Source organism: Asparagus officinalis, chromosome 8, assembly GCF_001876935.1.
Source record: "Asparagus officinalis chromosome 8, Aspof.V1, whole genome shotgun sequence".
NCBI classification, from domain to species: Eukaryota; Viridiplantae; Streptophyta; class Magnoliopsida; order Asparagales; family Asparagaceae; genus Asparagus; species Asparagus officinalis.
Window position 1 is genome coordinate 64,976,769 of NC_033801.1, and position 15,915 is coordinate 64,992,683.

The 15,915-nt window shown below is 44.7% G+C and overlaps 1 long non-coding RNA gene across 1 annotated transcript; it reads left to right on the forward strand.

Moving 5' to 3' along the window:
• Positions 9,359-9,652, forward strand: LOC109851492. Its single transcript, XR_002249838.1, has 3 exons — positions 9,359-9,398; positions 9,465-9,536; positions 9,613-9,652. It is a non-coding gene; the product is annotated as an uncharacterized LOC109851492 (long non-coding RNA).

Consider the following 15,915-nt stretch of genomic DNA (forward strand, 5'->3'; position numbering starts at 1 on the left):
CATAGTTTGTACTCTTGCGTAGTTGGAGTCTACATAGTTTAAGCTCTTAAGGTATTGGATCATGGAGAAGCAATTTATACTCATGTACTTATTAGAGTTTAGAGAGCATTTTAACCTCGCATACCAGTCGAAGGTTCATAGAGAAGTAGTTTATACTCATATACTCATCAGAGTATTACAGATGTACTTGTGACGCCCCTATTTTCACACATGGTTACAGTTTAAGGTGAATCCAGAGATGTCAAACCTGTCATGCACCCACACCGTGAAATAACACGTTTCACCAATCACAGTAATATCCTCTATTGGAATCAAATATAAGTGTAGGTACAAAACAGGCAAAATAAGGAAATAAAAATAATAGACATGATATAGAAAGAGATATCTCATAAATAAAAATCATATCTCAACTGAAATACATCTGATATCTAGAATAATGAAAGTGTCTCAACATGAATCAACTAAAAATCGTACCAAGGCACACTGCCTTTACAATATGAAAAAAACCTCTAATATATGTATGAGAACATAAAACTATAGTGGAGTCTCAACTACCAAAATGTACGACGTTGACTATGGTAGAACTCCATCATCCTGCGGCTCTTCGGAACTCTGAGCTGTATGAAAAGGAAATTTAAAACAACAAAAAGAACAACTAAAAATCGTACCAAGGCATACTGCCTTTACAATATGAAAAAAAACCTCTAATATATGTATGAGAACATAAAACAATAGTGGAGTCTCAACTACTAAAATGTGCGACGTTGACTATGGTAGACTACCTGTATCTTAGGGTGTAACATGAATGTGGGATGACCTACCGTATATGCATCCTAAGAGACGGCTCACAAGCGTCATCGCACCCTAGTACGGATGGACTGCTAGACAAAGCATCCAAACCTGACACAATGGTCTATACAAATGGAATATCAACACACCACCATACGTAGTACTAAACTGAGCTCATCATTGATATTCATCTCATATATAAACAATGTATGTCTGGTATATCGACGCACTATCTCATATAGTATTGAGCTGAGCTCATCAACGACATTCAACAAGTGCATAAACAATCTCTAACTCAAGTGTAATCAGTTCAACACTTGTCAAAATCCCCTTTGGGATACTCATGTGTGTACTACAACACCATTCATGTACAATCATGCCCATACGTATACTATCGTGTGACTCGAACCCCGTGATCGCATCTTAAAACAATGCAACTTAATATTCAGGAAAAGTCTTAGTAGTCAACTTCTAAGCTTAGTAGTTGACTATACTGAGTCCATCCAAACTCTGTGAGGCATGTATCAGTATTAGTAGTCGACTACTAAGCACATTAGTCGATTACTCTGTAATATTTTAGTTTTGGGAAAACCAAACTAAACATGGGTAGCCGACTACTAAACTTTAGTAGTCGACTACTCTGTCAAAACATGCATTCTTTCATGCATGAAAAGAGCTTATCATTTATCATATACTTATCATGAGATTTAATACAAATGAAAACATGTAATATTCAACAAATTCATCCTAAATATGAAACAAATCTATTAACTTGTTCTAATTAGGGATTAACATCCTAATTAATCAATTTTCTCAATTAGCTATTAATTAAACAACATAATAATCAAAACTTGATTAAAACTACTCATGAATAGAGATGAAACTTCGTTTATACATGTATATATGACTTAGGTATCACAAACCTAGGGTTTTAGCATGATTAGCTTACAAGAAAACTCAATAAAACAACTAATTAGGATTTACTCATGAGTTAAACATAATTAACAAGTTAAAAACAAAATTAATATTAACCATAATGATCATGATCATGTTTCTATCATCAATAACAAATATTTCACTTCAGATCTAGCATAGGATTAAGATTTATCATCAAAAATCTGATTTTTATCACATTAGGTTATACTTAACCATGAAAATATCAATTAAACATCTTCAAAACTTTAACTAATTATAGGGATAGATTTGAATGAAGATGATCTTGCCTCAAATGCTGTGTTGAACTCCTAAACACGCGTGCAAGATCCCTTCTTCGTTAGAAACCACAAAGCCTCGCCTTTCTCTCGACAAACGCCTCGATATCTCTCCCAAAACACACACTTTAGGGTTAGGGTTTGAAAAGTAAGGTGGCTAGTGTTAATCTCACATGAAAGAGGGTAAAAAGAGCTTTAAAACGAGTATATGTACGTATATATATAACTGGGTTTGAAACAAAACGAATCTGATCCGAAACCCATAAGAAAACTGGAAATAGCCCGACTAGTCGACTAATACCCTTACTAGTTGACTAATGGACTTAGTAGTCGACTACTAAGCTTAGTAGTAGACTATTAACAGTACAAATTCAGCTTATACATATTTCGTGCATGATTCTCTTCTATACTCATATATATACATTGATTTAATCTCAAATCAAATACTAGTATACTCAAACATCAAAATATGTTGTTTATAACCATATAACATATTTATTATTATTTATCACCATATATTCAAATTTATGGGATTTTACAGTACTAAAATGAGTTGAGGATGTATCGAAAATCATGTTGAATAGGGCACTTTCATGTGAGATAGTCAATACCATCTCGCGCGTGCTAGACAGTATAAGTTGTGTCGCGTGTGTGAGACAGCATACACCGTCTCGTGTATACGAGATAGTTTTAAGTGTCTTGCTTGAAAGGACACTGTCAGGTCTAAGGGTTTAAATCTAGAGGTGATGATTCTTTTTGTTTGCGGGGAAAGTTGTTGTATTCATTACTGTATTCATTACAACTTCAATCGTTACAATGAAACAAAAAGATTGCCTTTTTATAAGACTCTTACACAATGAAAACAAAAAAAAAGTTGCAACTCTCGTCCAAACAAACGCAGAGATCGTTTATCGGTCTTCTGCTTGCGTGGGTCTTTGGCCTGTGACGGGGACGTCAATATCCGTGGACCACCTGGCACTCAGATCTGTTCCGAAAAATCGGACAGAGCTTCGTTGATCCGCGTGAGATCTAGAAGCCTGAAGAGTCTATCTCGGCTAAAACGAGATATCAGCTCTTCTTAGTGATTACCGGCGAAGGGTAATACTAAGGAAAAGGGGGAACGGGTGATGAAGACTCTGATGAAGACCTCTCCTCGGTTGAAGCGCTCGACCACTCTTCGCTGCGGCAAGGCTTCGCCTTTCTCTCCAAAAATCCAGATCTACAAAAATGAGGCCATAGGGGGCTATTTATAGCAATTGGGAGCACCTAGGGTGCCTAGACACCCTTAGGGTGTCTAGGCAAAAGCCTAGACACCCCTAGGTGTCTCGGCTTGGCCGAGACACCCCTGGGGTGTCTCGGCTTGGCCGAGACACCCCTGGGGTGTCTTGGTCTTCCCGAGACACCCCGGGTGTCCCAACTCAGCCTGAGACGCTCCGTTGCGTACGTTTGATTGTTTTCCCTGTAAATTCTTCGTCCAAACTCGGATTTGAGTGATTCCAAGTGCGTTGGATGCATGACGAAGAGTTCGATCCGCTCCGGTGGTTGGATTATCTGTAGAGTGATCGAGACATGAAGGGCATCGTCCTTTTTGTGAACATTGCCGGGTTCCCGATTGGCCCGGGTCTTCGTTGTTCCGAAATCCTGTCAGCTCACGTAGTTCGTCGATTCACTTCAATCGTTCATCGACATCAATTGGACTCCTGTGGATCGGATAGTGACGTTCATCGTCGTTCTTTAACACTGAACCGTTCGTGGAGACCTATAGGCAATTTTCGATGCCTACAGATACCCCCTCCAAAGCGTTCCGGACTCGTTTCTTTTATAGAAGAGGCTGGAATACTTTGGATGTGATTGGTCTAGCCTTCAGTCGGCATAAGGACCTGTAGTTAGCTTCAACTCTTGGCTCCTTCGATTTTCGGTCTATTCGATGCTTTGACGAATAGCCGAAGTTCTTCCGGCGCTGCGTTTATCGCTTGGCCGTCGTCGGAGTCTCGAGTCTGCAGCTGATGAATTGAGTTTGGCTCGTGTCATTGAGTTGACTTTGAACTACCTCCGTCACATTGTGTTGACTTAGGGTTTCGGATCATCGTGTGTTGACTTTTTGTCGCAACGCGTTGACTGGCGTTGACCTAGGGTTACGCGTTGACCGGCGTTGACCTTAGGGTTTCGAACGTCGAACGTTTGACTTGTGTTGCAACGCGTTGACTGGCGTTGGCCTAGGGTTACGCGTTGACCGGCGTTGACCCTTAGGGTTTCGAATCGTCAAACGTTGACTTTGGTTGCAACGCGTTGACTGGCGTTGACCTAGGGTTACGCGTTGACCGGCGTTGACCCTTAGGGTTTCGAATCGTCGAACGTTGACTCTGGTTGTAACGCGTTGACTGGCGTTGACCTAGGACTACGCGTTGACCGGCGTTAACCCTTAGGGTTTTGAATCGTCAAACGTTGACTTTGGTTGCAACGCGTTGACTGGCGTTGACCTAGGACTACGCGTTGAACGGCGTTAACCCTTAGGGTTTTGAATCGTCAAACGTTGACTTTGGTTGCAACGCGTTGACTGGCGTTGACCTAGGGTTACGCGTTGACCGGCGTTGACCCTAGGGTTTCGAATCGTCAAACGTTGACTCTGATTGCAACGCGTTGACTGGCGTTGACCTAGGGCTACGCATTGACCGGCGTTGACCCTAGGGTTTCACGCATCGAATGTTAATTGGTGTCGATTTTCATCAAGACATCCAATAATTGATGAAAATAGGCGAATTCGGGTCCATATATAGGCATACGGGGACAAATGGGACCCGAGACACCCGTGGGTGTCTCACCCTTGGCCGAGACACCTTGGGGTGTCTCGGTTCTAGGGCCGAGACACCCTCCCCTCTTTGTCTTTTTCTCTTTTGTTTGTTTCCCCTTTTGTTTCCCCCTCTTTTCAAAATTCAAAAACAAGACTCCCTCTTAAAGTTTGAATCCCTTCTTCTTCCTCCATACACCATACACCATTGTTTTCAAAACTCAAAACCCATTCCACAATTTTGGATTTTTCTTGGTGCTCTTGATGATGGGTTGTGTAGGCACAAGAATTTGGGGGGTTTTATGCAAAGTTACAATAGGGCCGAAATTTTGGGGGGCTTTTATGCAAAGTTACAAATAGGGCCGAAATTTTGGGGGGCTTTTTTGCAAAGTTACAATATGGCCGAAAATTTGGGGGGATTTTGTGCAAAAGAGGACTGAAATTGGGTTTTGGATTGCATGCCCACTTGGTCGAAAATTTGAAGGGTGTTTTGTGCAAAAGAGGACTGAAATTGGGTTTTGGATTGCATGCCCACTTGGTCGAAAATTTGAAGGGTGCTTTATGCAAGAAAACCAATGTTGTTTGAGGGGTTTATTTGCAAAAAAGCAACCCACAAAGTGTAGAGGGGTTTATTTGCAAAAGGGCTGAAATTTAGGGCTGAAATTCCAAAAGTTTAGACCACAACCCAATAACCAAAGTTTTGATAAGGGTATGTGGACGTTAAATTGAAACTTGTGAAGGGGTCTATATGCAAAATTGGTTCAATTCTACAAAAGGGCTTATTTGTAAAATTAACCAAAATTGTGGGGTATCGGGAGGTACTATATGATCAGATATGATGACCATGACCCAACCCGAGCGTGTCCTTGACCCGAATTTTAGCCTTGAACACGAAGGGTATTTTGGGTATTTCACCAAAATTCACCGCGAAAAATGACAATCATTGTTTCGCATGCACGAAATTTGTAGGTTTAACTAGACTTCAATTATGAAATCCTATTTATGCATAGGATTTTAATTAAAGTTCTTAATTTCCCTTTTAAATTTCGTGTATGCATATTTTAGATTGTGCCTGACTTGCTGCTTTTCGTTGTAGATTTCAATGTCTCCATGCCGATCTCGACCTCGTAGGAGTCGTTCTCATTCGCAGCACAGCGAGGAAGAGGTTCCCGCGGCCTCCCCCGCGGCCTCTTTCTTCGGGGGTGAGAATTCATATATATATATATTTTTCTTGTATCCTCGATTGACCTCTTTGCGGATCATGAAGGAAGAACCGACACCCTCCTTCGCGGGGGTTAAGGTTTCAGACTTGTCTTCCTTAGCCAACTCAAGTCTTCTGGTATATTGGGGCGATTTTGTGTCTTCCTACACCTTATAGTTCGGTGTATTTTACCACGTTATTCACGTGATGATGCATACCGTTCTTCCAGTGTAGGACACTCAAAATCGTCTCTCCAATTATTCCGTGAATGAGCTTATCATTCTTCTTATGAATTTTCTGACTCCACCCTTGTGCTTTATTGCAGTGGAGTTTCCTGCGGGCAGTCTTCCTCCTCATGCTAATACCGGTTGTAGCCGGGAGGTCTTCTCTTCAGCTTCCCTTAGGCAGGCCGTTAGTCCACTTCCTCGGTTTGACCGAGATCGCTCAGACAAATCTTGTCATTTGATACGGGAAGGAGGGCGTCATTGCCTGCGCCAGCTTATTACAGATGCCTCCTTTACCGCGGATTCTACCTCCACGCAGGCTTTAAAGAAGCCGAGCTTCCTGTTTGGAGACCATGTCGAGGATCCTGCTACGTTGACCCTTGGCGAGGAGCACTGGCTGACTCTCGACGAGGGAGCTTGTTTGTACATTCCCTCTATTCCACGCTAATATTCTTTCAGTCACTTGAAGGGGCAGGCCGTGGAGCGACAGATGTCTTGGCACCTTACTGATGATGCTAAGCGAGTTCAGTGTGGATATGCCACTCACCACAAGACTCCTGGCTCTAACGGGTATCATGACGTTCGTGGTCTTCGACCCGGGATTATGGGCCTTAACACTGCACCCCCAGGCGAGGTATCAGCAGCTGCTCCTACCGTGAGTAATCGTCTGGCTCTTCTGGGGAGACGGTTACCTCCACCAGAATACAGATGCTATGGTTGGGCTTCCTCACTAGCCAAGGGATAGTGGGCACGCATGACCAGTTTCGTCTTGGCGCGCTGGGAGAGGGATTTGAAGAGCAGTGGATTGTATGCACCTATACGAGCCACCATGTACGGAATCCCAGTCAGCTGTCGCCATTTCTTGGCTTTGCTGGAGACCTACATGCCTGACAGCAACACCTTTCTGACCAGTGGTGGTGAGCTAGGGCTAGCCTTGCATGAGATGCATTATGTTTCGGGTCTTCCGATGGGGGATTGTCCGTATCAGGAGTATTTTCCCTCGAACCAGCAGTTGGAGTGTATGAAGAAAGATACTCCCGACATGTACGACACTCTCTGGGATCTTACCTGTCATTATCACACCTCCTTGGTCCAGACTTCTCCTCAAGCGAAGAGGAAGAGGCAGGTCAGCTTGAAGCAGTTTGCTTGCTACTTGTTCCAGAACTTGGAGGGTAGTTCCGGCAAACTTATTCGTGAATTAGACGTGTTGACCCCTTCCGCCGTTAATGAGTTGTTGGAGAAGGCTGAGGCTCGTTCTTACACCATTGCCAGTGCTGAGGGAGCTTTTCCTGCGGGAACCAAGTTTCATTCTTTTCTCTTTCATGCGCAGAAGTCCATTGGGTCCCGGACTCTACTAGCAGGCTACCTTGCTCTCTGGTTGAAGAAATGTGTTGTTCCGTACCAGCCTTCAGACGCTTTACCTATCGAGGTGCTCTTCCCTGCAGTTCAGCTAGCTTACGGGAGAGAGCTTTCCCTGCTCCCAGCGATGGTTGCTGGCATCCATTGCGGGCTTAGGTGTCTAGTCAGTAGTTTTACACAGGGGGGTTCTGAACCATCGACCGAGCTTATTTGTCCGAAGGTCGAGCTCCCTTACGCATATCTGATGGCGTGGCTCGTTCTTCACCGTCCTGATTTGATGTCGGCGCCCAGCGTTGTTGATGTCCCCGTTCCTTTTGTGCAGCTGTTGGAGAAGAGCAGATGGCTCGGGAACAAATTTAGTGATGTTCAACGAGAGCTTCGAGTCCGTAAGAGCTGGGAGTTCTTCAAGTGTTTTCCTTACTTTTCAGGTCGCTATGGCGACGTGCTGATTGACGAGGAGAAACCTAGAAGTGACCGGACTGTTCTCGACGTTGGTTGTTTCCGCTGGTTAGTGAACATCCGCGTTGGGTATCTTGTCCTCCGGGTGAAGAATCAATGCCACATAGAGCCTTACCTCCCTTGCCGCTTTGCTCGTCAGTTCGGCTATGACCAACTGTATGTCGGGAATCCAAGCCGTAGCCTGCAGGTTGAGGGAGGACTTATTGATGGTGTGCGAGCATGGCTGTGGACTATGGTGGGCTGCACTGGAGCCTATTTTGCTCTTCCTTCACATAGGCGTAAGCCGCTGACCACTTTCCTCAGTTGCAAGTGGTTCCTTTCCGCCTATGAGTCCATAGGTGTGAGAAGCCTTTCAGAGTTACAGTCCGAGTACTCGGTCCGGGCTGCTATGATGGCTGCTCGCAGGGCTGAGGTTGCTCAGAAGCGGAGAAAGGGGCATGCCAAATCTCTTCTCACAGATGATGAAGAGCTCCTTCCTACGGGTGACGACGACGAGACCTCCGAGGAAGAATACGTGGATGCAGATACCAACGGAGGAGAACTCGATGCCGGTTTGTTCTGCTTCTTTGATTTTCCCTTCTCCATTCTAATTGGTATAACCGACGGCTCTTGTTTGTTTAATGAAATGATCATTGTCACTTTAGGTAGGACAGTTGACGATCATGAGCCGCCCGCTCCTACACACGTTGAGACGTGTGACAGGCCTGTGCATGACCGACCTGTTGGTCCTAGGAGGGTTGGTGCCCCGAAGAGGAAGAAGACCGCGCATAAACCCCACGACGGTCAGCGTCCTTCTGGAGTGGACTTAGGAAGCACTGCCGATGGAGGGGAAGGTAACATTTTATTTTTATTGCTTTAAGGTGATTTACCTTTTGGGCTTCGTGACCATGTTTTATGCTCCAGGGTTCTTCGAAGAGGGCGAGCTCCCACCGGGTCCGGTATCTCCTGGATCTGATAACATGGATTGCTTTATGCAGCAGATGTGCGACGCCCTTCATGACGGGTCTCTGGGCATCGATCTAAACATTGATCTTGGGCAAGTGAATAGTGTTGAGTCCACCGTCCCGTATTCAGGTATATCTACATCCAATGATACCCTCCTCAATCATGGGGAAGGAAGATCTTCCGTTTTTGCTGCAAGTATTTTTGAGCTTTCCTCATCTTCCAACATTCAGGTTACCCTGCAGATGTCGCGATGGAAAGGCCAGCTGAGGATGGAGCCTATCATGATGTAGGTTTCGAGGGGAGGGGGAGTGCTCCTGTACCAAGCTTCTCTAAACCTGATGCCAGCTTATTAGCTGACATACTGGCCGAACAGACTACCAGAGGAACCGAGAGACCATTCTTTGGGAATGATTCATTCATAGGTATACCTCTGATTCCCTTCATCTTGTCTGATCTGTTGTCTGACTAATGAAGGATTAATATTGCAGCGCCAACCATTGGGATTAGCCCAATATCGATTCCTGGCATATCTAACTTGCCTCGGAGTGATGGACTTGCAGGTACGCGTACGATTTAGGGATATCGTACTTCTCTACGTTTATCTGATTTTTGACTAACATATGAGTGCAATCATAGGACCAGCCACTGGGACTGATTCTCTTATGACTCCTGGTATTCCCGCTGCATCTGAGGACGATGGGATTGCAGGTATGCATACGATCTTCTTGTCCCGACTCTCCTTATTTGTCCAAATTTCCATTTGACTAATACAGGAGTGTAACTATAGGACCGGCCGTTGGGCCTGATACTACTACAGTTTTCGGGGCCGAAAGTCTGCATAGAAGTGACGTCTCCCCGTCCTTGCCGAGTGATATGAGCAATCCGCCTGCAGGGGTTGATATACCCTCTTCTGTTGCTGTCTCAGAGCCTGTCGGACTTCAGCCTGAGGGGGCGTCCGTTGGCGTTGGTATGCTCAGAACTTGCCTTTTGAATTTCCTTATCGTATTCGATAATCCCCGCTGAACTTCTAATACGAGCGTGTCCGCGCCCTTTTGGTCGATACTGATCCTGACAGAGAGGCTTTTCGTACGGACCTCAGCTTCTTCACTGCCTTTTATAACGGCCTGATCGAGAAACTTCTTCATAGAGGATGCGGCTTTGATCAATTCAGGCGTTCCTTTTCTCGCCACATGATGATGATGAGGGAAGAAGGATACCCGGAGTTGGCCGATTCCTTCACTGCCGATTTCGCTGCCCTGGAGTCAGAGATACGAGAGTTGAAGGAGTTGGAGGTTAACGGGGCTTCTTCTTTTGTGTCCTCTCAGTTGGAGCACAGGATGGCACAGTGGTGTGACCTGAGATCTTCCATCGGGTGCGAGCTTTAGTCACACGAGAGCTCCATTGCGCAGCTAATGGCTAATGTGGTGAGGAAAGATACGGAGAGAGCTGAGCTACTCCGCTCTTTGGACTCGAACCGTGAGGAAACGACTAGGTTGAAAGAGGCCTTGAAGTGCGTTGAGGAATCTACTGCTCTTATTGTAGATGACCTGGCTGGACTAGAGCGTTCTCGTGAACAGGCACTCGAGGAGCTCGGATCCACCCAGGAGAGACTGATGAAGCTGAAGAGTGAAGCCGCGGAGATTTTAAGCAGTTCTGAGGAATCTGCCCGAGCTGATCTGCAGGCGGGACTTGAGCGGAGTTATGTAGATAGGCTTTTTAACTTAAAGTCTCATATTCTCAGCCGCCAGCTGCCTTCGGGCTAACGAGCTTCTTGTTGTATGCTTTTGACTTGGTCTATTAATAGTAACTTCGCATTTACTTCTTTCTTGTGATCTTTTCCGTATTTATTCTGAATGACAGATTTATGGGATTTTTGGCAAACCCCCAGCCCTCAACGGGTTTGATATGTCTTTACCGATTACCGTTTGAAATCGGACTAGCATGTGAATTATTAAACCCGTCTCACATGTAACGTTGTGCTAAGAGAGTAAATTCTCTGAGGCTTTGTGCTATGATTTTGAATACATAGGCTTCGTCTTTCTCACGGGAATAGACTACCCGGCAACGCGTGTTAGGCGTTGACTTATCCGATTGGAAGTTGAGAATCGTGTCTTTTCTAAAAGCAAAGACAGACTGAGAAACAGGAGAGGAAGAATTTTATATTCTATCTCCCGGTGCTGAAGAGGAAGAATTTTATATTCTATCTTCGGCTGGAAAGGAAACGGGAGAGGAAGACCGGTGCTGAAGAGAAAGAATTTTATATTCTATCTTCAGCTGGAAAGGAAACGGGAGAGGAAGAATTTTATATTCTATCTCCCGGTGCTGAAGAGGAAGAATTTTATATTCTATCTTCAGCTGGAAAGGAAACTCGAGGTGGGATCTCCACCCCCAGAATCCGGAAGGATGAAACTAAGAGTGGGATCTCCACTCCGAGAATCGGAAAAGTTCGAACGACACTACCTTTTATAGGATTGGTCATTTGAACCCAAAGAACCCCTCATTCATTGAGGAGAAAACCCAATTTCAACCCTAACTTTTATAGGTTTGGTGGAAAAGGGGACAAAGGTGGATTTTTTTTCGTTTATCGAAAATGAATGACTCGACCTTAGTCTTGACTATCTGTAGGCTTGACTAAGCGAGATCAGGAACAATCCTAACTTTTATAGGTTTGACTGCTCCAAGTGGACCTCTCGTTCATGGAATGAATCGAGAGAGGAATTTGGCTTTGGCCCTAACTTTTATAGGTTTGACCAGAAAGCAAAGAAAGTGGAATACGGGTAGCAAAGAAAGTGCCAACTCGTATTATCACTCAAAGGGAGACTTTAATGCTAGGTGATTCTGACCTAACACGTTGAGTCTGAGAAATGCCAATGACTGGCAGATGGAAATGTTGGTGGATCCACTGTCGTTTAATTTGATCAGCGGATGGTTTGGTGAGGAAAGATTAACCTATCAGAGGATTAGATCTCATCTCACAAAAATAACTCATAAGAGTTAGAGAATTTTTTGATAAAAATAAGAAGAGACATTCTGACCTTCAGAGTTCGAATGTAGATTTCTTATTCATCAATTCTACAATGACTGGGTTATCCCTAAGAATACCCATGTGGTATTCTTCCGGGAACTTCCCGGTGCATTGGTTATCCTGAAGATACTAAGGATAGTATTTTTTTAGGAACTTGCCGTTTATCGGCATTATAAGCCGGTCACCGTCCTTGGTGAAAAGGCGATATGCGCCACTCGAGTAGACTGTCTCCACTACGAATGGTCCTTCCCATTTGGGTTCAAATTTACCCTTCTTCTTGGAGTTAAGGATCATAGGCCGCCTTTCAGCTAGCACCAAATCTCCTTCTTTGAAACTCCTTTGTCGAACCTTTTTGTCGAAGGCTCGAGAAATTCCAGCTTGGTAAAACTCAATATGCTGTTGAGCTTCCAGGCGCTCTTCATCGAGCCTCTCGAGTTCTTCGAGGTGCTTCTGGTGTTGTACTTCGGTCGTCATCTGGGTTGAAAGAGCGATCCGAAGAGATGGGATTTGAATCTACAATGGAAGAACAGCTTCACATCCGTATACCAGCGAATACGGGGTTACTCCCGTTGGTGTGCGCACCGTGGTCCGATAGGCCCATAGAGCCGCGCCAAGCTTGTCATCCCAGTCTCGTTTATTCGTTTTCACGATTTTTGACAAGAGTTTGATGATAGTCTTGTTGAAGGCTTCAGCTAATCCATTTGCTGTGGGATTATAAGCCGTTGACGAGATATCCTAAATTTTAAACTTTTCGCAGAACCTTATGAAGGCGTTGCTGACAAACTGAGGACCGTTGTCATGTATGATTCTTCTTGGAATGCCATACCTATAGATGATATGGTGCTTGATGAATGCAATGACGTTGCTCGTTTTAACTTCTCTGAGTGGAACTGCTTCAGCCCATTTGGAGAAGTAATTGGTAATTGCCAAGATGAACCGGTCGCCTTTGACTGATGGGGGATTTATCGGGCCAACAATGTCCATTCCCCACGTCTCGAACGGCAGATGCTCCGGAGGTTGGTGCAAATAATTCCCGTGTATTTGACATGCATTACACTTTCGGGCATATGCAATTGCATCATTCATCATGGAAGGCCAAAAATACCCCATTCTTCTGATGCGATCGTAGAGCTTGGGACCAGGTTGGTGTGCGCCACACTCCCCTTCATGCACCTCCCTAAGGACCTCTTCAGCTTATTTGGTTGATAGGCAACGCAATAGCAACCCATCGTACCCCCTGCGGTATAGCGTTCGATTCTCCGTATTATAGTAGAATCTAGGTGCTCTTCGCCGGATCGACTCTCTTTCCTTCACATCTTCTGGCAAGATTCCATGCAAGACGTAGTCGATGATGGGGAAACGCCAATCTCGTGGTTCGAACTCGATTTGAGTAGCGTGCGCCTCTTGAACCTCTTCTTCCTTGGCATCTTCATTGTAAAACGGTATTAGAAGTTGGTGAGTTCTTACCGTAACAAACTGCTCTTTTTCGGGAGGCTGCGCCAGTGACATGGCCAATACTGCCAACGCATCTGCATAAGTATTCTGTAGTCGGGGAATATGTTCGATAAAGAATCCTTCAAATGATTCCGCTATCTCCACCGCCATCTTATGGTATGGAATTAAATCTTGACTTCGGACTTCATATTCTCCTTGGACTTGCTTGACTATTAGCTGAGAATCACCGAAAGCCTCGAGATACTCAACCCCCAGCTCCTTAGCGAAGTTGAGTCCTATAATCAATGCGTTATACTCTGCTACATTATTCGAGCATGGCTCGGTTAGCGAGTAGGCTCGTGGCATCACATGTTTTCCTGGGGAAACTAAGACAACTCCCACTCCGGAAGAAATATTAGATCTTCCAGGAGCACTTGTGACAATAGCTGCTCTGGAAGCGCCATCGAAGTATAAACGCCATACTTGTTGGTGTGAAGTCGCGTTGACTTCATGGGTTTCATCCGGTAAGCCGTCATATATCTCGGCGGTGTCCGTAGTTGGATTGTCTGCCAGGAGATCATAGATGGCCTGTCCTTTTACTGACTTCTGTTGTTTAAAATGCAAGTCGTATTGGGACAAGAGTAAGGCCCATTTTGCTAATCGCCAGCTCATGGAAGCTGGTTGAGTCATGAATACTCGAACCGGATTAACTTTAGAGATGACATAAATGGTCTGTCCAACCAGATAATGCCGCATCTTCTGAATAGCGAACACCAAGGCGAGGCATTCTCTCTCAATCATAGGGTATCGAGATTCAACGCCTACCATGGTTCGGCTCAAATAATATACTGCCTGCTCATGACCGTCATCGTCATCTTGTGCAAGTAATGCACTTAATGAATGGCTCGTCGCCTTGACATAAATCAAGAACGGTTTGCCCGATTTCGGTGCAACGAGTACAGGAGGTTTTGAGAGATATTCTTTAATACTCTCGAATGCCTTTTGACAAGCTTCATCCCATACAAAAGATACGCCCTTCTTTGCGAGCTTGGAGAACGGTTGACATTTTCCTGAGAGGTTCGAGATGAACCGACGGATGTAAGCCAATCGTCCTTGCAATCCTCTGAGTTCCTTGAGGTTCCTCGGAGGCTGCAATTCATTTATCGCCTTTACCTTATCGGGGTCGATGTGAATACCTTTGGTAGTGACGACAAATCCCAGGAATTTGCCACTGGACATTCCGAGGAAAGACTTGGTAGGATTCATCTTCAATTGATGGGCTCGCATCAAGTCGAACATGGTCTTCAAGTCCTTAATGTGATCTTTTTTATCATGACTTTTCACTACCAAATCATCTACGTAGCATTCGACAGTCTTTCGGAGATGCTTCTGAAAGATCTTCGACATGGCTCGCTGATATGTAGCACCTGCATTCTTTAAGCCGAAGGGCATAACTGTGTAGCAGAAGACGCCGAGAGGCATTCTAAATGCGGTATGCTTTTCATCATCCGGATGCATCTTTATTTTGTTATAACCAGAGAAGCCATCCATGAAAGACATCCTCTCGAACCCACACGTATTGTCGATGATAACATCCGTGATGGGAAGGGGAAAATCATCTTTTGGGCAAGCAGCATTGAGGTCCCAAAAGTCGATACAAATCCTGACCTTCCCGTTCTTCTTAAGGACTGGGACAATATTGGCTAGCCATTCTGGATGTTGCTCCTCTCGAACGAAGCCCGAGTCAATAAGCTTCTTGACTTCGGATTCGATCGCCTCCATCATTTGCGGACGAAACCGTCTTTGTTGTTGTTTGACAGGTTTGACATCCGTCTTGATATTGAGACGATGCACTGCTACGTTTGGATCGAGCCCTGGCATGTCTTCATAATTCCAGGCGAACACATCGATGTACTCCCTGATAAGAGAGATCAATTCTTCTTTCTCTTCGGGCGGGAGGCTATCGCTAATGAATATAGGCTTCGGATTATCTTCGCTGCCCATATTTACCTGGAGTACTTGATCTTCGGTAGGAGGTTCTCTTTGTTCGAACCTATCGCCATACTGCATGTTTAGGTGATGGACCCAAGGATCTTCCCATGTTGGCATCTGGTCGTCCTCCTCTATTGTGGTAGGATCGACCGTGACCATATTAGACATCAACCTTTTGAACGCTAGGAAGTGATCGGGTATCAGAGCTTCTTTTCCTTTACCGTAGACGACTTATTTTCCACCCCATGTCCCTGCGGGGATGACAAGTGTCGCTCCGCATGGATCTTTTACCTGTTTTTTCGTCATACAAAATGATTGAAGTGGCATATACAAGTCAGGGTTATCATATAGCTCTTTAGTGACATTATCAAGACACATCGAGTACTCTAAATCATCGTTTATTGATAGTTCTTCGGTAAGTTGCCAATTACAACTACTTTCCGATGATTTATCATCGTCAAGATTGATTACAATGGGTACAATGTCAT